This window comes from Coturnix japonica, chromosome 2, assembly GCF_054131305.1.
Source record: "Coturnix japonica strain WE chromosome 2, WE-NBRP24, whole genome shotgun sequence".
NCBI lineage: Eukaryota > Metazoa > Chordata > Aves > Galliformes > Phasianidae > Coturnix > Coturnix japonica.
Genome location: NC_140664.1, coordinates 21295435 through 21318251, shown reverse-complemented (window position 1 = coordinate 21318251; position 22817 = coordinate 21295435). Strand labels below are relative to the sequence as shown.

General features: G+C 39.2%; 1 long non-coding RNA gene across 2 annotated transcripts in view; it reads right to left on the bottom strand.

The window, feature by feature from the left end:
• Positions 1-819: 819 nt before the first annotated feature.
• Positions 820-22817, bottom strand: part of LOC146761724 (uncharacterized) — a 45891-nt gene continuing 23893 nt past the window's right edge. For both annotated transcript variants that reach the window (XR_014942484.1, XR_014942485.1), the window contains exon 3: positions 820-1685. This is a non-coding gene — a long non-coding RNA (uncharacterized LOC146761724). The remainder of the gene's footprint in view (positions 1686-22817) is intronic.

Below are 22817 nucleotides of genomic sequence, written 5' to 3'. Positions count from 1 at the left end.
GGTCTAAGGAGCCATGCAATAAAGCCAGGGAGGTGTGTCCCTGGCCTTTGCCAGGGTTGCAATGAAAGAGGATGATCCTGTACCTCCCAAAACTGAGCTCCAGGACCAGAGCTCAGGTACCACAATCACCTGTGCCTGGAGTCCCCACATCCTCACTTCCCAACTTGCTGTCACACACACTGACTGTGGCTCCATTTTAAGCCACATCTTCTACCTCTCTCCATCCAGGCATGGGCAAATATATCACCCAGTGGCTACTACCAATAGATCTACCAGTTGAGACCACTGACTTTCCCCACAAGGAAGTGGCTCAGCAGGCTGTTTTTGTTTGTTTGTTTGTTTGTTTTCTTAACTGTTTATTGAAATCATTTCAACAAACATGGTGATCAAATACCCACCTACGCAGAATATTGGAAGCAAACAGAGAGGACACAACGTATGTGGGATGTGGAAAGTGGAAAGAAAGAAGATGCACAAAAGTGAAATCCTTGAGTACTCAATACTATGTCTTCAGTCACATACAGAATAAGTGCCAAGTCAGCCCAGAAGATGGAGGAGAAGAATATGTGTAAGAAAGGACCTATACTTTCCCCACACATTCTGTGTAGGAAAACATCAGGCTGGGTTGTAAAGACTTAAGAACTACACTTGTTTGCTGCAGGAGAGCGTTTGGAAATAGATGGAATCAGAAATAAATGGGAGGCTTAGTTTGCTTTGGGGAGTGTTGTGCTGTATTTGATTTATTCCAAATTTATGACTTTCACAGAGACAGTTGCTAAGGGACATTAGAGCAAGGAAGGACAGAGGAGCCATGACTTATTTTATTGGCTTTTTAAAATTAAATAATTTAATTGATCTTGCTTTAAAGCCACCGCACTGCACCAGCAGCTTTACCTTGGTTTGCATCACAACAGGCAAGTTTCAGCATAAGCAACACCTGTCTCTCCAATTACTCTTCTACATTCTAAACGCCACCATCTTTCACCTTCCACCGCACCTGGGCAATAGTTATTTCAGATCAATCTGTTTCCACCAGTACCAATCTATTTTCTGGGGACTAACTACTCACAACCCCTTTGGTCTTGTAATCATTTGAAACGTTTTCTGAAAGTATTTTATCCATGCACTGCTGTAGGGCTTTAATTGCATCAAAACAGGTGTTTTCCTTGGATATGGCTTCCCCCCCACCCGAAATTATTTAACTGCAGTTTTTAAAACCTTCATTAAAAAGCACAGATTTCCATATTGCAGCGTGCAGATTTTAAAACAATAAGTCTGAATCTGGAAGCCGAACAGAGTGTAAGCTGCAATTTTTTTAGTTTCACAAACTAATAAATTAACAGAAACTAAAGGAGAAACCTGATTACATGAAATTGCCAGCTGGATGCCAAGAATGCTGTTGGAACAGTTTACAAATGTTTGCTATTGTTGCTCCTCTACACTAAAAGTCATTCCATTTTGTAGTATTTCTAATTTTCTGGAGGCTCTGTGGTGCCTTCTTGGCACAAAACTCTACAGCAGACATGCCAAGGGCAAACAAAGGCTCCAAAGTTTAGTTTGTGTGCCAGATTCCTCCAGTGGCCAAGCGCCGTGTGCCCATGCTGTTCTGTCGGCACATCAGCTGGAGCTTCCCCAAAGGTTATTGACAGAGCTGGCTGAAGTCCTCGAGGTACATTACTCACTGGCTGAAAAAATGCAGGGTAGAGTCAGTCAAAACATGTTGTAAATGTGTGACAAATATGGTATAGTCTTCATTTTAAAAGTTGGAAAATATTGAAGTACTATTAGATGCCATCTTCTTAATGAAAAAATTCAACAGAAATATCCCAGGGCTGTGTGAGACCAATCACTGCTTCATTTCTTGGTTTCTCTTTCTGGCTTTTTAACACTTATTAATGAAATGAGCGAGGCCTTTTTTGGTTAGGTAAAAATGTTCTCTCCAAGCCAAAATTATTACTTTTCTTCGTATTACCTGTTTCCACTCAATCAGAAAAAAAAAAAGAAAAAAAGAAAAGAAAAAAAGAAAAAAGAAGTTACGGCCACACTCTACTCATGACTTATATTAACCAGAAACGTTTAGAAAACAATCTGGATTGAACTGGATGGTTGGACCAGATGGTCTTTGGAGATCCCTTCCAACCTGAACTGTTCTGTGATTCTCTGATTTTTAACCCAGCTTAAAAAGGTAGTCTACAGCGGCAAACAAGATTTCAAGTTTTCTCAGAGCAAGCACAGAATAGAAATTGAGGACGGACTGCAGACAACTGAAAGAAATCCCACTGTCCCTGCTGGTGCAATGCTGCCACACACTTACTGAATTTTCATTAAAGAGCAGAATTTGCAAGAGGAGAGGGCTCAGAAGATACTTCATTTCTTTCTGTACTGGAGGGTGAAGAGAAGAAGGAGACAGACTCCTTCAGGACAAACAGAACAGGACAGAAAGTAGAACACTGGAAGTTCTGATTTACTACTAGGGTAAATATTTGACCATGAAGATGGTCAAACAGAGGACAAAGCTGCCCAGATGGAGGCTGTAGGCCTCCTTTTTGTCTTAGGGAAAAGTTCAGAAGGAAAGAAGATATCCCCTGTAGTATGTGCCAGAAGGATGTAGCCTGCACTAGTCCATTGAGGTTCCCACTCTGCTCATCGAGGCTTCCTTTCCAATTGAATCAAGGACTTCTATTCATGTTTGACTACAACTCTGCCATCTGCATCTTCCTTCAGGAACTAAACATAAATGGGAAGAAATCCTATGGAAAATCTTCCCTTAGGAGTAATCCAAGGACTTTGGCAGTGCTGTGTGCATATCACCTCCCTTATGTTACATGTATGGGAAAGGCAAGATATATTGTGTAATCCATTAGGAGGTGTACACTGTGTCTTTAACTCTTTATCATCATGTTTGTATAAATAAGGAGTTCATTGTACATAAAAACATAAAAAGGATAAAATTATTCAATTTGATTTTTTTCCAAACAGGAAAAAAATAAAATAAAATAGCAACCTCCTTTAATTGGAGTCTTTCACAAAGGAAGAACAGGATGCTGGTTTTAAACAGATTTCCCTGGAAGGGCAAATGATGATTGAACACTGCATTTTTGGCATCTGGAGTACTAGGCTTTCATTTAACCAAACTACTTGACAGAATTAAGTCTTTCAGATCCTGTTGCCCGCTGGCCAATACCAAGTCTTGATATTGGCAAAACGTAGATATTGCATTGAATTTTATACTGATAAGCACTATTAATAAATGTATTATTTAAAGTGGCATCTCTTTCTGGCTCAAATCCAATTTCTTAAGTGATAAAGGAACTAATAACTGTCTGTTTGTGTTTTGTATTGGGTTAACAAGGGGTGGACTATAAAACTACAGAGTAGTTATTATTCACTGGAGCCATATTCCATAGCCACGCTTAAGATACCATAACCAAATACACCACCATTACAAGGTTCATCCTAGACTTTTTCAGCCTTTTTTTCCCTCTGTAATCACTGACCTATATCAACTCTATTACTGTATCAAATACTTTTATCAGCAATGCAGATCTAAATTCTAGTGAATAAAACAAGATTGCATCTGATATTACGATAGGAGAGAGATGTTCTAAATGCATACCAGGTCTGCCGGCTTTAGATCATCGGTGATATATTCAGGTTCATAAAACCCCCTGAGCATGTCTCTGGGGTAGATGATTGCATTTTTAGTTGCATAGATGAATGAAATGTATAGTATTTACCTTGCAGGCTTTTTTTCCCAATAGATCATTTCACTTGTTTGGATAAACAAATAAAAAGGTAAGAATCATAGAATCACATTGCCCTTTATCCTGGAACAGAAATGTTGCTGTGCAGAGTGTCTTGCATCCTTAGACTTTTCCAGAGCCTCAAGTTCACTCCTGCAAGAGCTAAGAAGAGCTAAAAGGTTTAACAACTGGAAACAAAATGAAATCACAATCACATCTATAACTTTTCTGTACTGTCTACCTGAGAAAGAACAGTGCAGCCTGGTTTCCTGCTTTATGGGGACAGAGCTCTACCATAATATATTGCCTGAGAAGAGAAAGTGACACTAAAAATCAACTGAGAAAAAAATAAATGCTGTTACATTTATTAAAAAAAAAAAAATACAAATCAAAACAAAACATATATATAATAGTCTGGGAAAATGCTTTCTGCAATGGGGCCACCAACCTTGGGAAGGCGGGAGGACATCACTCTGCAGCCACACCGCCAGCCAGCCCCTTTCCCTCCACCATGGCTCCAGCAGCAGTAGCAGCAAAGCATCTCTGATGGGAGTTTGTTCCATACACAAGAATACAAATAATCATATAGACAGAGAAAATGTGTAGTCAGTGGGAGTGTACCCTGAGGGAAAGGAAGAGGGAAGTGCAAACTTCCAACTACCTCAAGCTCTCACTGGCATTGTACTTTCCCAATTAAAAGTCAATTTAAAATACCCTTTTCCCGAATCTTTTTGGCAATCTCTGCTACTGGTCAAGAAAAGGCACTTTGAATTGTTCTTGCTGAGGAAGTATATCTTTTATTCTTAATTGCTCATTTTCAAGTTAAATACATGCCTCTCCATCCACTTTTGTAACCTTAAAAAAAATATTTTAATTGATTTCCCAAGTATTTTAATTGATTTCCCAAGTACTGTAAGGTCTATTAAATCCACGGATCTTGCAAACGCTGCATTTTCTATATTCCAGCTGCTGTTCTAATCATATTCATTAGCAGAATTACTTTTACCTGCCAGCTAATATTTTACACTGCATTAATAAATTTACTGTTTGCTATCAGAACAGAGTGGACAAATAAAATAAGTTACCCAATAGTGTGAGTTTCCACATGAGTCTAACACTGCCCTACTGTGTCATTCTGTGAATAGATTTAATCAGATTTGAATATAAAGGTGGCAAATGAAAAATATGCGAGTACTACTTTAAAGTGTGAAATGCCACATTTCAATAGTATCTCCCTTTTCCATGTTAGAATTTAACAGGCTTTTTCTTTCCCCCTCAAATTCTTTGTTATGGGGAAGGCTTTATGGAAAGTGTGCTTTCTGAGCTATAATCAGTGGTTGTAATAGTCAGTAACTCATACACTGTATAATCAATTCATCTTCCTACACGTTTTAATGAATAATATAAAAAATAGAAATATAAAGAAATACATGGTAACCTTCCAGTTTTAGACTGTATTTCTCTTACTAACTAGCAGAAAGACATGATGTAAATGTCTTTTTGCCAGTATTATTTCCTTACAGTTCTCAATTAATTTTTCGAAAAGCTCTGAAATTCTGCCAGCACCACACGTGCATGGAAGATAAAATGAAACAGCAATTAATCCAATCATCTTTGATTTAACATTAATGTTACTCAGTGCATTAGGCCTTGTTTTACATGCAACTATGTTGTTCCTACTACATTTCAGAAAGCCCCAAATTAGTCAACTCACAGATCATAATTGAACCAAGAAGGATGAGAGTATTCCACTCAGTACAGCCCTTAAGGAACATCCTTCTGTCCCAAGGAAATATTTGTAAGGCTGGCATCTCTTCTCCAAGCAGACAGAACAGGTATGTGAGAGCTGGCAGCAGCAATGCGCAGCATGACCCATGTTAATACATTCTCAAGTTGTCATAAGACTAAAGCTGGAAATTAGAATCATGGAGGCATAGAATGGCCTGGGTCGAAAAGGATCACAATCATCATCCAGAGTCAACCCCCCTGCTCTGCTATGGGTTATCAACCACCAGACCAGGCTGTCCAGAGCTACATCCAGGCTGGCCTTGAATGCCTCCAGGGATGGGGCATCCACAACAAGCATTAGGATGATCAGTACATTCAAGGAAGAATCTCTGCACCAAGTGAGCCCTGTATCTGGCAACACTTGCGCAGTTCTGCTGAGCACAATAAGAATGTGCATGTAAGAACAGTTAAACACACAGCCACGCATTTGTAGTGTGTGAGAGCTGACTGGTTAGCATTCTTGTTTATTGCCCTATTTATAACATTAATATATCGAAGTGATTCATCTTATTGCAATAGTTTGCATGGAAATTAAAAACTATTAGGACTAATTGCACTGTGCTGCCAGTGCAACACAACCTGACACTGCCAAGCTCAGACTGACGTTCATTCAGCCCCTGTGATTGGCATCAGAGTTATTCTGTGTTTAGTGAGTATTGAGTATTTGACAACAGACGTAACATTTCCTGAAGATATGTCCTTTCATTGTACTTTTTCTCTGAATGCAGTTTTGATTTTACAGGAAGGGCTGGGCTTAAAGATTGCCACTCAATCACATGGACACCAAGCAAAGTTCAATTGCAGTACAGCTTTCATTAAGGATTCATTAATAAACACTTCACATAAAATGCTACCACATTCTCTTTCATTTTTTTTTTCTCTCTTCCATCCCCCTCCTTTTTTTCCTTTTTTTTCCTTTTTTTTTTTTTTTTTTTTTTTTTTTTGCAGCTGAGAATAATTAACTGTTCTTTTGTGAGTGTCATTTGTTCTCAAGGAATTAAATGCCACCTTATTTCTCAGAACAAGAATTCAACTGTCATAATTACAGCTTCATTCCAGGATGAAAAATATATATATATATATATATCATAATTTATTACAGATTGTTCAGCATGTGAAATAGGTTTAAATGTCTTTGAAAGTAAATTGTGGCGTGTCACAAAGGGCTTTTGCCATCACTGTAATTGATTTATAATTTTGCATTTAAAATTAACAACATTCATCCATTGTTCTTCTATTATATAAGGTTCTGGCAGGGAGCATAGAGTTTTGTGTTCAGTTCTGGTCATCACACTACTGTAATGATAATAATAAAGTTGTAATAGCTTAAGAGATAAAGATGATATGAAAGAGCAAAGACAATACCAGCATTAAAAATATGTTTGAGACTGAGAATATTTTCTGAAGCTCGTATTATGCCCAGGAAAAAAAAAAAAAAAAAAGAGTAGATGAGTTCTGTTCACTTTAAATTAAAGACAGTTAGGTTTAAATTTAATTAAAGGTTACTTTAAACTCAACCTAAAATAGGAAAGAATTTAAACTTAATATGAAATAATTGAGTGCTTCTACTTTGGCAGAGTTCCTACAGGTGAAACCACTGTATCTCAGAAGGCATCGATCCATAGATACAAAACTGAGTCTTGTCTTTGTATTTCAGAGTTACACTCTCATTCCAGAATATCAGAAGGAACAATTTCAATTTGTTCATTTTGATCTGGGTGATGTTGGTGTTGTGGTACAGTTAAGCATCATAACCGTCCATCCATTTTTTGAAGTGGCCACATTTACCAGACAATGTCATTGAACAGTGTGATAATGTCATTGAGCAATGACAGAACTGAGCTAATGACATTGAATAGTGCTGCACATACCCAGAGGAAAAAAAAAAGGGGGGAGGGGGAAGGAAAAAAAAAAGATATGCTAAGAATGTATAGAAAATTAAAACAGTTCCTGGGTGAAAAACTGTATTTACTGGTTTTCAGATATTGTCTGCGATTCTGATTACAGTGGTTTTGGGGGGTTTGTTTGGTTTTATTGAGCTTACAAGGTATCACCTGTAATAATATTAGTGTGAATGAGAAATGAATTAGTCCTATTAACTAATGATATACAATTGTGATATTGAGAAAGAAAAAAATCACGAAAGATGAGACAATTGATTTTGTCAGTTATGCCAGATTCACAGTTGGCCCCATACATTCTTCTCACAGTCTCCATCTTTTAGACCTCTCTTTGCAGAAGAATAAGTACAATAAACACAAATGTGAGGAAAAAAAAAGAACTGAATAATTTTATTCGTTCTCTAAAAAGAGAAAGAACCACCGCTTTCCACAGTGTCTGGACTTCATCACATCAGAAACTTACAATGTCTCTCAAACCTAGCCCTTCAAAAAACTGCTACTCCGATTGAAGGGTGACAAAAGTAACTGACAATCAAACTCTGTCCCACAAAATCACCTTATAGGAATGTCTACCCTTTCTTTACTCTTTTTTTTCTGTGCCTAACTAAAAGAATGACATTTCATAAAGCTTTAAATTCTCCAAAGAAGCCACCAATGAAGAAATGACAGTACATTTATAATCTTCATTTAACTTTTGTTTGTTTGTTTGTTTGTTTTTCATTTTTAGGGAGGCAGGTGGTTCAGGTTAATGAAGCAGAAGATTTAGCATCAAAGTGGGGAGTGAAGAACATGAGATAAAACAGTGAGTATGGCCCAATCAGTCTTAGCAGAACACACTGAGCATAACCCACAGGAGGCTAAACAAAAGCTGAGCAGTACAGGTTATCTCCTCCCAGTGCAGAAGATGAATATCTGCCTCTGGCTCCTTGATTTGGGAAATATTATTTAACAAATATTTTTCAAATATAGCCTATGACAGTCACTGGCCCCTGCCCAGGCCTCCTTCTTCACATCTGCATGCAAAGACAGGTCACAGTCTAGCTGATGGCCGGAAGACTGTGAGATGATAACTGATCATTTGAGATTGTGATATGATCTCTGAGGCCAAGGGCAAATTGAAGACCCAGTAAGGGAGAGGGAAGTAATTATATGGGCCATATCAAGCACTTCCAAACTCTAAAATAAACAGAACAGGACAGTGCTGTCCTCATGCCTACTGGAACCTAATACTGACGGGAGATTCAAGGACAGTTTACTTTAGTAAAACGTTGTCATGTAATGTTGGCAAGGTCAGTGTCAGTTTGGATTACCTGCCATGCAAATGCCAGTCATGCATGTCCCACTTGCCTTGGGCTAGTCTTACTCATGCTCTGACTTTTCAAAGATGTTTATGCCTCCATCCTCACAAGCTGACATGGGGCAGCAGATTTGGTAGCTGGAGCATCAAATGTGTTTCATCGTAAACCTTTTCTACCTCTTTTCTAAAGTACACACAGCTTTTATCTTTACACTCTTATCCAGTCATCTAACAGTGCGCCCCTTCACAATGAAAACACACACACTGAAAACTGTGTTACAGTTAAATGACCTTAAGAAGGAAAGCACTCACTCCCAGCTCTCTCAGCTTGTGCTTTTAGAGGTTGTTGGGTTGTCTCCTGACAATGTGTGAAAGTTAAAGCATTTGAGGGGAGAAAGGGATTCTTTTTTTAACATATTCTTTATGGGCTTCTCTCTGCTGCAGGACTGCCATAATGAACCACTGCCTCCAGCAATCATCTTTCCTGTCTCCCACCTCTGCCTTTCCCCAGCGATACCCTGGGGCATGGCAGCTAACAAAGCCCAGGTTACAAACCTCCTCTGTCTGCCATGCTTCCCAGCTTCCCTTCCTTAACTCTTTTTCATCCGGTGGACAACCACAGACAATTCATCCCACTCCAATTCCTGAGCAAGAACAGCAGCAGAAGCTGGGAATCTTCTATAAAGATCAGTTCCTTGGAATTACACAAGAGGATGGAGGACATATTTCCAAGGTCTATGTACATTTGCCATTAACATTTTGGTGGTTTAGATAATGTCTGACAGAAAGAAGTCTCAAGCTCAGCAGAGCCTAGAGATGGGGCCAGGCCAGAGCTGAGGATAAGGCTGTCAGGCCTTTGTCACCAGTATCTGACACATAATATAAACAGTTAGGCTGGGCTTTCCTGGGAACACATTAAATGGGCAAGTTCAACATTAACACCCATAGAACATTATGGAGTGTGATACAACTGATATGACTGAGGCTGACATTGCCACTGCATCTAAAATCACACATACTTTCAAGTAGTCACAGCATTTTGAGGAAACCAAACCAGGTGAGATCTGAATCAATAACCCAAGCAACATGCCCTTTTTCTTCTTGCTACCCCATTCCCAGAGTCACACCTGCACTTATGGTCAATTTGAAGTTCAGCTAATTCTATAAGATACTGCAGAGATCTGATTCATGATGTTCCTCATTCTAAAATCAATTGCTGTGCAACATAACATGCATAGTAGTAGTGCCCACATCTCATACTATTTTGCAAGCCACATTCTTTACTCTTTTATTTTAAGTGGGGGGGGGGGGGGGGAGGCGACCTGTCAGAAAGTGAGGGATTTATTGCCATAGAGAAAACACAGTGAGATGAGGCGTTGGTTTTGTGATGACCTTTTTAGATTGTGATACAAATTCTCTTATTTTGATCAATCACAAGCAATGGTTATAATCTCTTCCAGGTCGCACTTATCTTAATATTAACAAGTGGCTTTTTTTTTCATCATCAGTAATACGAAATTACCATTATTTGAAAGACCTGTTTAGGTTCCTTGACCAGAAGAGGCGTTTAGCTGTGTTGTGTGTGATGTATGGTGCGTTTAATTGCTCTGTGCAGCTATTCAAAAAGCATTCAGAAGTAATCATTTAGCATTAATATCCTGGGGCAATTCAAGGTCACAGTACATTAAAAACTAATTCAGAGTACTTCTAGAATGCATTTTTCATATACAGATGCATAATTCTTTTATGACGAAAGTGACAACAGCTTTGCAGCATGATGAGGGGACAGTGATATTCTAAATATCTGCTACTGGTCTTATTGTAAAAGCAGAAGGACACCTTTTCAGCCCTTTCATCACTACTCAACAACTACTAATTTCCAATAAACTCAACATATCCAGGTAAGTGGTGGTGAACAAATACGCTTACATGAGCAATCATGCAATCTTGATGTAGAAGTATTTTTACCTCAGAGTATCTGATTTCCCTATTATTTTCTCCAAGAGTCACTCTTCTGAACAGTATTTAGAGACCAACCAGCACTGAACAATTGTGTTCACAGCTAATTATGCACAAGACACTCCCTTGTAGAAGAGAAAATAAAGCCATTCTTGCCATAAAATAATTGATTTCAAAATATGGAAAGTAGTACAAGATCATAAAAGATTACATTGCCCTTAGGATTCATAGGGTGAGCACTGAGGGTCTGGGTGACAGAGCAGTCACCTTTCTGTCTCAGGGGGAGGAAATTCCCTTTTGTTATAAGCACATGACACAGAAATCGCAGATATCAAAGACACAATCTGCATGCATCACAACACGATTAGGTGTAAAATTATTCATAGCCATCCTTGTAGCACTCACTCTGTTGCCCACACACTACACAAGAGATACTGACAATCTACAAAGCAGAACTTGTAACAGAGGAAGAAAACAAACAAATAAGCACCAAATAATGTTGTATTCTCACACCACCACCCAACAACCATTTTCTGCTTTCTCAGGTTGCTGTTAACACCCAGATGTGAAACCATTTGGGCTATCCAGCTTTCAGAAAATTACTCAGACATATGCTTTTAATGCAACAAGACCACAGCGTGGGAGAAAAAGCCAGAGCTGAGTTCAGGCAGTATGCATCTTGCTTCCACGTGAGCCTTCCACCTTACTGGGAGTCTGCAACCAATGCTGCAAACTGGAGCTGGAAACTGGAAATAACCACATCATAGCTGTGTTACATGGGTCTATAGCAGCTGCAGATACAGTTCACACTACTGCTTTCCTTCATGGACTGAAAACTTGAAGAGAGGAACCAGCACCTTTTAGCTCTGACAGCGGATGAGACATTATATACAAACATCGAGAAAGGAGTACTGGACACCCACAGGCACACACCAAATTAAAGCTCAGGTAAATGCAGACCCATCTAGAGCTGCCTATCGGGATTTTTGTGTTGTTTGTTTTTTTTTTTAAGAAAAAGGAAAATGTTGTTTGCAGCGGAAATTATGAACAGAAATATGAGAGGAAGCAACAGCTCAGAACTCAAAGTCTACAACACATTAAAGAACCAAAACGGTGGCAAGGAAAAAGCAAGGTGGAAAGTACCTACAGGTAACCCTTGGCCAGGGTTCTCAACTGATGGTTACGGCAGGAAAGTACTCACTTCTTATAAATTATCTCATGTAGCAATGTGATATTCATTCTTCCATTAGATACATTAGATCAATCTGAACATTTTCATGTAGATATCAAGGGAAATCAATAAACATAAGAATTCCTGGCACACCCAAAGAAGCAGCTTCTCTTTAGAGTAAAAAATAAAAACCTTTTAAAAAGATAATTAATTGAAACTCTTGCTAAGATAGCAGAGACAGTTCAAGTCCAACTAAGGTACCTCAGATCTTATAACAATTACATTAATATAATTATATTTTGAGGCAAGGCTGGATCAAGCCCCAGCCAACCTGATTTAGCTGTGCATGTCCCAATTCATTGCAAGGGAGTTAGAATAGATGACCTTTAAAGGTCCCTTCCAACTCAAAGGATTCCATGATTCTATGAATACGCCCATAATTAAGAATTTTCTTTGCAGAACTATGTGGTTCAACAGAGATCACCTAATAGTCAAAGTGTCAGTAATTGAAGTGGCACTGTTACAGCTCCCAGCCATCACTTAAGCTTTAAATGTGCCTGTTTTGTGCAGGTCTTGATTCTCCTTTGGTCTCTTTGGTCTTTCTCCATCACCATCCTATCGTGCCTTTTTTTTTTTTCTTAATAGTGCACAGAATTTTTTAAAGTGCACAGAAATGTTCACAAATAGAGAAAGGAATTGTGAAAGTAGTGGACTGTAACAGCATGTCCAAAAATCATGATGAAGTGATTGCAAGCAACAACTTAGAGGAGGTTATTTAAAAAATATCAGCATCTTTAGCAGAATTTTGTATTAAATTAGGGAAATGTTTGCATGTAAATGTTATGTTTGAAATTCTATGACTTTCTGAAGTCAGGAAGGAAATTCAATGTTTTGAGGAAGAGCTGAGGTCTTTTTCTTATTAGGTAAAGCAAGGCTTTCAGTTTTAAATTGAAATTTCAGCAATGAAATGCAACTTCTTTTAGGTTTTGCTTCTATATGAACTTAATTTTAGCTATTAAAAATAAAAAAATGTTGATACCATTGAGAAGTTTTAGCATTAAAGTTCTGATCTGTGCATTTAGAATATTATTGTTCTCAATGATATGTTCTTATTTCCCCTCACTCACTTCCTGAATGCGGCGTCTAATATAACTGCATTGTAGAGGAGAAAGAAGGGGACTATAATAACACCTCTTTGATGATTCATATTCTTTTTGAGCATTGTGTGCTAAAACTGTTAACCAAAACTGAGACACCCACTTTGCATAGATAGTTTATAAACAAAACTTAAAAGTCTAAGAAACAACTGGATGTGAAGGGCAACATTTAAAATCACAGTGACACAGGTAAATGTTTATGTTTTGGCTTAACTTCACTTTCTAGATGACCAGTCTTAAACAGCTCAGCAGATCAGATAAACACCTGGAAAAGTATTTGCAGGATTTTTTCAGTCAATGGATTATTGAAACAGGCTTCAAATTAAGTATATGCACAAATACTCTGCTGTTTTGAGAACTTATTAGGCATGCCTAACACAGGCCTATCCAGAAATGTGTTATTGTCCACTGTGCTACCACAGTTAATGTATACAAAGAGATCTCACATCCACAGAAAGAGTTTGTGTTCTCCAAAAATTTATATTTATTCTGACTTCATTAATTTGCAGTATCAAATAGGAAGAAGATCACAAAGCCACCACCACAACATCAAGTGAAAAATCAGACCTACTAAAAAGCATGGTCGGCTTCTTCTCTCATGTCATTAGTGATAGGACCAGAGGGAATGGTTTCAGGCTGCGGTAGGGGAGATTCAAGCTGGACATTAATAAGTATTACTTCTCAGAAAGGGTGGTCAGGCACTGGAATGGACTGCCCAGGGAGGGGCTGGAGTCATCGATCCTGGGGGTATTGAAGGAATGATTTCATATTGTGTTGAGTGACATGGTTGAGTGGGAGCTATTGGTAAGAGGTGAACGGTTGGACTGGATGATCAATCTTTTAGGTCTTTTCCAACCTTCGTGGTTCTGTGATTCTATGATTCTATGATGAAGTACAACAACAAAAACTGTTTTTCTATTTCACAGTCTTATTATTAGAGTGGGTTTATACTCTAAAATCTCGACATTTAACAATCCAAATATGAAGAAAATGAATGAAAATTTCACTTCAGACATCCTATTGCTACAATTAATATTTGAAATACCTCAACAGCTCAGTGTTGTGAAGAAACCATTCAGAAAATCGATGAAATTAAAAAGATCCTTAAGGAAAGAAAGGAGATCATGTTTCAAAATTATCCCTAATCATAGTGCCATGGGAACATTTTTAATATGCTTTGCAAGTTTTGCACCCAATATTTGATATTCTGTTCAGACAGCCTGTTCCCAGAAAGCACCACGTAGATAGTGCAGTGGTGACCTTTTGCAGCACAAAGGCAATGAATTCAAATCCTGTTGTCTGCAGCTGGTGTTGCCAGAGAAGACAGAATAGACGGGAATAACTTGGGTATACAGCAATTTTCTTTGCATGTGCAGAGCTCTCTGCTTTCCAACAGCAGCAGGCTCCTGCCTTTGAGGATTTGTAATTCCCAAGACTTTTGGAATTTGTAATGCAAGTGGGTGACCAGGAGCAGACAGAGCAGAAATGAGTAGGATGGGGTGGACAGCGGAACTGGGCATTACCCTGGGAAAGCCACTACAGCCCTGGCCTGCAAATGCACAGGAGGACATGGCAAAGGACAGGGGGAAGAGAAGGACAGATCACCTCAGCAGGATGACATGGTGCCTTGTGTACACGAGTGGGTAATTTTCATCTGCTTAATTTAATTACTTTGTTCCTCTGGTATAAATCCTTTCAGCGGGATCCTGGTTTAACCAGAAGCTGAACTCACACAGCCAGGGTGACAGACTGTATGCTAATTTGTGCACCCATGGTTCCCCCAGTTGCACCTCACAAGAGGAAGAGATACAGTTCTCTGTGTTAAAAAGCAGACGCAGGAATTATATCACAAAGGAGAGATCAGAACAGCAAATTTAATGACTTAATATTGTACAATATAAAATCATTCCAGTTGAATAAGTTTTAATTTATTATAATACATAGATGCCAATTATGCCTGATTTATTAAGAGAAGTTCAGCAGTGCCGAGGCCCTGTGTTTGAGTGGTTGCCATGGCACCAAGCTTTTACAAGGACATCTTAAGGATCATTAAAGTGTCAAGGTGATAAGTTTGACACTCAGTGGATTTAACGATGGATGATAATAATGTTACCTCTTCACATCACGAAACACCTAGAATTCAAGCTAGGTGGTATAAATTTTAAGCATTTTTTATGTAAGATATTTTTAAAAAGAGGCAGTTGATACTACTGAAATAATGTTAACCCAAAGTACACCATGCTCCCTTCAGTGAAATTTCCTTAACCTCCACATTTTAGTGATTTCAGGCTGCCACAGCTCCTCAAAGCATCTCAGCTTGTGGCCTGCTTTTATCAGACCTCACAGGCTTGCTCCTGACCAGAAGCTCTGGGCAGGGAACAGTCTCCTGTCTGCACACTGCCAATCCAGCTCCCAGCAAGCCTCTCAGAATATTTGATGGCAAGAAGGGGAGGTGAAAAAGGGAGAATCTCTGCTGCATACTGTGAAAAAACCTGATGGCAATATGCTCTGCATCTAAGAAGAAGCTCTCTCTCAGCTGTCAAGCACAACCAATTCATTTCACTTTAGACACAGAATCACCTTAGGCTGGTAATGACTTTTAGTGGCATGCATAAACCTCACTCAAGTCAATAACTTGAACACAAAAGACATTACAGGCCTCAGTATCTCTGAGCCCTAAAGATACTCACACAAGAAACACCGTGGCACATTAATTTAGGTGCTCTTACCTGCTCTGGTGTACACAGCAGTTCACCCTTCATCAGAGCTGCCATGGGGGTAAGAGGGCTCAGAAGTGCAGTCCTTGGGCTGCCATGAATCACAGACCTGTGAGCAGCAGCCTTCATGCAGCTGGCTTGTGTCTGACAGCACAATATCCACTTGTTTTCCTAATCAGACCCCTGTAAGTATTACCTACATAATGCCCTTACCTCGCCTCCTTACCATGCAAGCACAATCTCTTTTTAAAAGGAGATTAATTACACCAGCAGTTTGCAACTTGCTCATTGGACTGGTGTAAGTAAAGGATGGGGAACTGCCGACCCAAACACCAAATGTGCCACTCGCAGCCAGCACTCATGCCTACCAAGCTGCGCTGCTTTGCCAAGCACTTCTATGCCAGGCATTCCATGTCTAATGTAAACACATTTGACAAGCATAATCACAGCTTAGCTCCAGTATCTTCTAGTAAAACTATATTACTGACATGAGAATAATAGTCTAGGACAAGCGCATAATGTTTTCCAGTCATTCTAAACAATTCTATGCATGCTTTGCTCCAGGAGAACAGTTTTCTTGTGCCAACATAGACTCTCTTGCTTGACTTGGCCTGTGTTTTTGGCAGAGGTTCCAAGACTTGACAACTTTCTTGGTGTCACTATTCATTTGGGACAAGTACTGGCCCTTTCTTGTACCTTTCAGTCCCCAGATAACTTTTCTATATTCATGCAAACATACTTTCAGTACCATTTGTTCATTCTGGCACTTGATCTAGGCAATCTTTGACTTGTGAAACAAGAGATCGGAGCTGGGGATCTTGACCATCCTGTGCTGGCAATCTTTGCTTCCCCCAGAAATCATCCAGCCTCTCTTAAAACTTCATCTGTATCTGACCAAGCTTAGGATACATACTCTGGACCTGTGTCTTCTGTAGTGGTGGCAGGTAGTCCCAAGAGCATATTATTCCACTGCATTTTCTTGCTGCTCAGAAGATTTCAGTGAAATAATCATTCTTTCACCATCACGTTATCTACTTTGGCAAAGATACCATGGTAAGTGACACATGGTCAAGTTTCACCAAAGACTGGTGTCCCATAGAACTTCTCTCTTTGACCATATGGAGTTTCAGTGCGTGTTCTATATATAAGCCATGTCAGTGATTTTGACTATACAATGAAGTAACAACACTGAATCCTGTTCACAGCAAAGGAATGTTGATATTTGTTTCTAATTTATTTTTCTAAGACATCTACAACTTGTTGTTACCTGGTGAGTAAGGCACATTTCAATTTGCTGTTATCACACACTCGTATGGACTTTTCCCAATGCAGATATTACCACTGAGCAGTGTCCACTCTTGTTAGAAGAAATCCATCTGTGCAGGGTGTATTGCTTTACTGTGTTGTACACTATGCTGTCATGTCAGCCAGCTCTTAGAAACTCTTGAAAAAGGATGAAAATGCATCACTGCTCTTTGGCATCAGAGATTGTTCACATTTGGGTTAGCTGTAACTTCATGCACAGCAGTTCCATGGACATTTCTCTTGACTCAAGTTTTGAGTTTCACAGGTCCTCCTAAATGAAATGCCGTTTTTTGCAGCATTCAGTATTACTCAGCATGTCTGGAAGCAGCATCTTCTCTTTTCAGAGCTTCAGTCTAGACTGAGGGCTTTCTTTTTGGCAAATTTAAATGTTCAGTCAAGAGAAAATCTAGATATCGCACAGTTCCCTAGATGTTTTGACATAGGCTGCAATCCTGGCGTTTCTTCTCATCAGAGAGTTATCTTTTTAAACATGCATAACTGGTATTTGAGATTTCACATTGTGGAGACTTTTATGAGTGGTTTCATTACAATTTGATCCTTCTGATTAAAGCATTTTCTTCTTGTAATAAATTTTCACACAACTTGCGGTATTCCTCAAGTTTATAAAGCACAGCTTGAAGCTTAGCCTCTCCAACCTAAAATGACTAAGCCAATCCAGTGTACTGAAACCACATACCAGCACAACAAACAGATACTTTCTGAATTGTTCTTTCCTTTATGCCAGCTTATCAGTGCTATAGAGTAAAGATCTTCTTCCATCTCACACTGTATTAAAAAAAATAAATAAATCAGTTTTACAGCAGGTTTCATTCCATTATTTTTCAATTTTGGTTTGCTGGTTTCCACTTGAGACGAGATGCTTAACGTGTGCATGTTTAATTTGAATGTATCACTTACAAACCTACTTAATTTACAGAGCAATGAACTAACTAAAGTAGAATTTTCTGTTAGCGTCCACAGAGCAAGAATTTTATTAAACAGTATGCTACAGTATGAGTATTAAAAATGAAGGATTTTCAAGCAGTTTAAGCATTCAACTCTCTGTAAGCATACATACCTCTCATCTTGGGCACCAATCTCACTTGAAATTAAATTGGATTATTTGAAACTATGACTAATTGTAATGTTTTTGCATTTCTTGTTCTCTTCCTTTTGACAATGAGCTTTTTGTCCTTCAAGACCTAGTGCAGATGCACGCGACGTTTCTGAAGAGCAGTAAGTCTGTAACAAAAGGCGCTCAGTGAGTGTGTTTCTTTTCCATTCATCTGAACACTCCTGCAACCCTTCATTGTTCTTTTTCCACATACAGATGTGCAGTCGAGTTTTTGACAGTTCTTCCCGCAAAGAGAACTTTGAAACAAGAGAGCAATTATGTCAAAAGCAATTCCTCTTTGCCCAATCGCAGAACAGAGGTAATATCATGTGATTTATGACTCACAGTGGCCAAACACCTCAGCTCGGAATTGCAATTACTCACAGTCTGTGATATAAATCATCCGGATGGACACTCTTCCAAAAATATGGATATGGAATAAATCAGAGGAAATCACAATTGCCTGGTTAATGTTCACCAAACAGGGAGGGAGTCCAAATGTGTTGAATAAATTATTTGTTAAGAATTATTCACTCACTTCTACTTATCACCATCTTTGCCAAAAGCCTCCAGGCTCTCTGAATCGTTAGATCTGTACTAAATACATGTTTCGTAGCGTAATGGCTGAAGCAGGAGTAATAAAAACATACTTACCGCTGTCAAAATTAATCTGTTAATAGGAAAGTTTGAGGCAAGCATTCTGTAACTCATATCTGTGAGGAAACAGGTTCCCCATTTACAGAAAATTGAGCTGTTTTTTCTTAAGCAGCGAGCTGCCTATTGTGTGGGTAATTACAAGAAGGTCTGTGTTGACCTGGCAATGAGGTAGTGTATCTAAATACCTGAAGTGAAGGAGAAAAACAGAAATGAAAGCAGAGGCCCCATCTGTTACACCGTAATGATTGTGCTATTTGAAGGCAGAAAGGTTTGTCTGAAGCAGCTGGTTTCTCTCCAAGTGACCTTTTAGCATTTCTACTTTCGCCGCCTGACAGATGTGTCAACTCAATAATTTCAAAAGCCCCTGAGTAAATAACCAATTGTGAGCAAGGATGACCCAAAGCGATGACAAAATGGGTGCACACAGCACATTACAGAACATAATACCTACTGAAAGAATGGGGAACATTATCGAAGAGGGAAAACATTTTACTCTTTATTTTTGAGTTAATGGTTTTCCTGCCCACAGATCAGTTGTTTTCGAGGAAAAAAAGGAACTGTGAAGTGAATGGAAGGGCACTGTGTTGCGTTCGCCCTTGGAGCACATCCATAAGCTGGCTGCAGGACTCAGGTGGCATTGTGGAGCTCAAAATGGACTGCAGCTCCCTCCCTCAGTCTACAGCCAGGGAAGACTGAAAGCCAAAGCTAATTGGCTTTGTGACTGATTGAGGTACTGCAGAGAGGTGACTGCAAGACCCAATCAAGTTTAAAGTTTGCTAAGGAGCTTCCAAAAGTGGTGCAGATCCCGCTCGTAACTCGAACTTGAGGCCTCGCTCAGCAGAATGCTGGAGCAGTCCAAGCCCCCAGATGTGCTCTGATGTGAAAATGCACTAGTCGCTCTGCCAAGGGCCCATACCAATAGAAAATGCTTCTTCTCCCCTCCACAAAGAACCAAATATACTAAATTTTGTTATTTAGTGTAGTTGCACTTGAAAGGCTGAGAAGGTTTAAAGCAGCTGACAGCACAGGCAACACATGCGTTCTGAGTTCATTCGAGCAAGTCCACTGTGCCAAGCCTGTGAAAAACGGCTGTATAAAAATGTCACTGCAATGTCCATCAGTAATTAAAAAATAATTATTAAGTAGAATTGATTTTCAGCACCAGAACAGCTATTTTTATTTCTTTAAGAGAGACAACGTCAGAACTAAGCCAGTAAAAGATTGGACTTCAGTAATGAAAAGTAGTCTTTATGTTATAGAAAATTATTCAGTTTTTCAAAAGGGTTTTCTCATAGTTGCTTCTGGTTTCACCACTAATTTGTTAGCAGAGTACAATAGCTGTTGTGCATCCAGCAGGGATGGAAGAGGGTCTGGGTTTTGACAGTAGGTGTTACTTTCAGACTTCATCAGTGTTTCAAGTTCTTTTTAAAACCACCAGAAACTGCAGAACTGAAGTCCCTCTTCGCCAATCATTGGGACACGGGCTAGACTTTTCTCTGCAAATATCCACAGCCTTCCTACAGACTCGATGCCAACTTTAATGATGGAAGGAAGACTCATACTTCATATCCATGAATATGTCAAGATCTGACCTGCTTTCGTGATGTAAGAACATACCCAATACTTGAAAAACTGAGATGAAAAAGATGAGGAGATGGATTTAGAAATTATTATAATTAGAGATGAAACATACAAAGTTTAAAAGAGATCACAATTAAACTTTGACATTTCTGCACTGTTACAGTATATCCCTTGAAGGCTCTTGCCTTTGTAAGAACTCTGTTTTTGGCAGCAAGTTGGATGACTGTTCCACAAGGAGCCCACCGCACTTGTGGGTTTTCTAAGTCCAGGCCATGCTTGCAGATCTGACTGCACATCTCTCCTTTCCCATCTAGTGCTCAGAAAGCCTCATAAAGCTCTATAAAGTAGACAGGTGGCTTCACTGCAAGAGTGGCCAAGTTAAAGGAAGCCTCCAAAGTATTACCTCAAGTGGCAGGAAATGCCCACATTAACGGGAACCAGAAAACTGTGAATGGAGTTTTCTATTCCTTTTGTATTAAGCTATGTATGTGAGTTACCACAAATATAAATTAGACGTTAAACGTTTAAGCCTATACTGAAACTTCTCACAACTAGGCAGTGAAAAGCTCAGGGTCTCTGCTAATTTAAATACCTATTTTACCATTGTCTAGTCTGCTGCTATATCTAGAAAAGTCTATGTCTATCTCCATTAAGTTTTTACAAAGTTTTTTATGAAATCACATTATAAATTTGGGGTCAGCAGCCACTGAGTCAAGTAATTTATCAAGTCATTACCCAGATGCAGTGCCTAACATTAACTGTCTTATGATGCAATTTGCAGTAGATAAAAAAAGAATACAACTTCTTCCATAAGGAGCAAGGTGTGTTTCACACCACTCAGTGTTAATATATCCAAGATCTTTTAAATCATTATCATCTTAGATTAGAGGAGAGCATTTGCAATGTTTAAAATACCCCATTGTTTCAGAGGAGAAACAATATTTTGTCTGTGCTTTTCTGTTCTGCCATACAATTGCTCTGGGGCCATTTCCCATCCATTTTTATTTATTTTATTTTTTTTTTGCAACACTCTGTTACGGTTTCTGGAAAACATTATTTTTCTTCCTATCCATTTTGTTCTTTTTCATTTGGCAAACATTGATTTTTCTTTTTTCCTTTCTGTTTCCTGCAAAGGTAAAATTAACATGGCTGTTTCCATTTAACAACTTTAGTTTATACAGCACCTTGCCAGAGGAAAATTATTTTATTTGCTCAGTGGTGTGCAGTGATAGAACCAGCGTAACTACACAGGATGGGACTAGAGCATGCCCAGTAAAAAATATACATTCTTTTTGTTACAACATACTACAGGAGAATTTCTCATCAGACTCCCAGCTGACTGACTGAGTGGAACACTGCCCAGCAGTATGAAAATCCTGTTGGCTTAACAGGGAATAGGCCTTTCAAAATCTTCTGAGCTTAGTGTACATGGTCAGTGTAGAACCTTGCAAATCAAATTGCTACTTTTGTAACGTCTCTTCTCTAAAACAGGATAATTCACTTTGACTGGTGATTACAATTCTTTAAACTTCAACTGGATTCATCACACCAGAGCCCATCCCATTTCCCAGGGGTACTGCTCATCAGAGACTGGCTGCATACAAAAGGGGCCATCACATGCTCGTACACTGCACTCAGTTAAAAGCAGTAGCAATTCAGTCCACACATGAAGTCCACACAACTGCACTTGCCCTTTCTTGCTTGTTACTGGCCAAGGTCCAGGGACAGCAAGTGAGCAGAGGGACCCTGGCCATCTTCTGCTCTGGACCACTGGCCCTGAACTGGCCCTTTGTGAAGTCTACAGAGGTTGGCAGGGTATTCAGAGCCTGTTGGTGATCAGACAGGCATTTACTCTGTTTTACTAAAGAAATGTCAGTGCAAATGCAGCATGAGGAAGGAAACCATTCCCAGGCCCCACCCCAGAGTCAGTGCGCTCCACAAACAAAGACGCATGGATTTTCAAGACAGTACATCATCCGTAAAGCATCCTCAGATCCTTTGGGGTGAAAATCTCTTTGGATACTGACCACCACATAAGAAAGCATCTTGGAAACCACCTTTCCTCACACATTTTTACTTCATCTGTCCAGCTTAGCTATTTCTAGGTCACCTAATATCCAGGCATTTCCTTGTTTCAGTGCATTAGTTAGAATACACTGATATGTTTCTTTTACTCACTCACAGACACGAATGTATGGGATGTGAAATCAGGGAGGACATTTAACAGGCTTATCTTTAGAACAAGCTTATATTGACACCTCACAAGCTCCATATCTGCCTAGCTTTGAGTTGCAGAGTGAGATCTCTTAAATATGACTTTCCCAACTGTACATTTCTCATTGGGTGGATTCTGTTTGTTGACAGGTGAAGAAGACAGGAACCAGACTGCTTGTTATATTTTTGGCCTCATATTGAATTTCAGTGCAC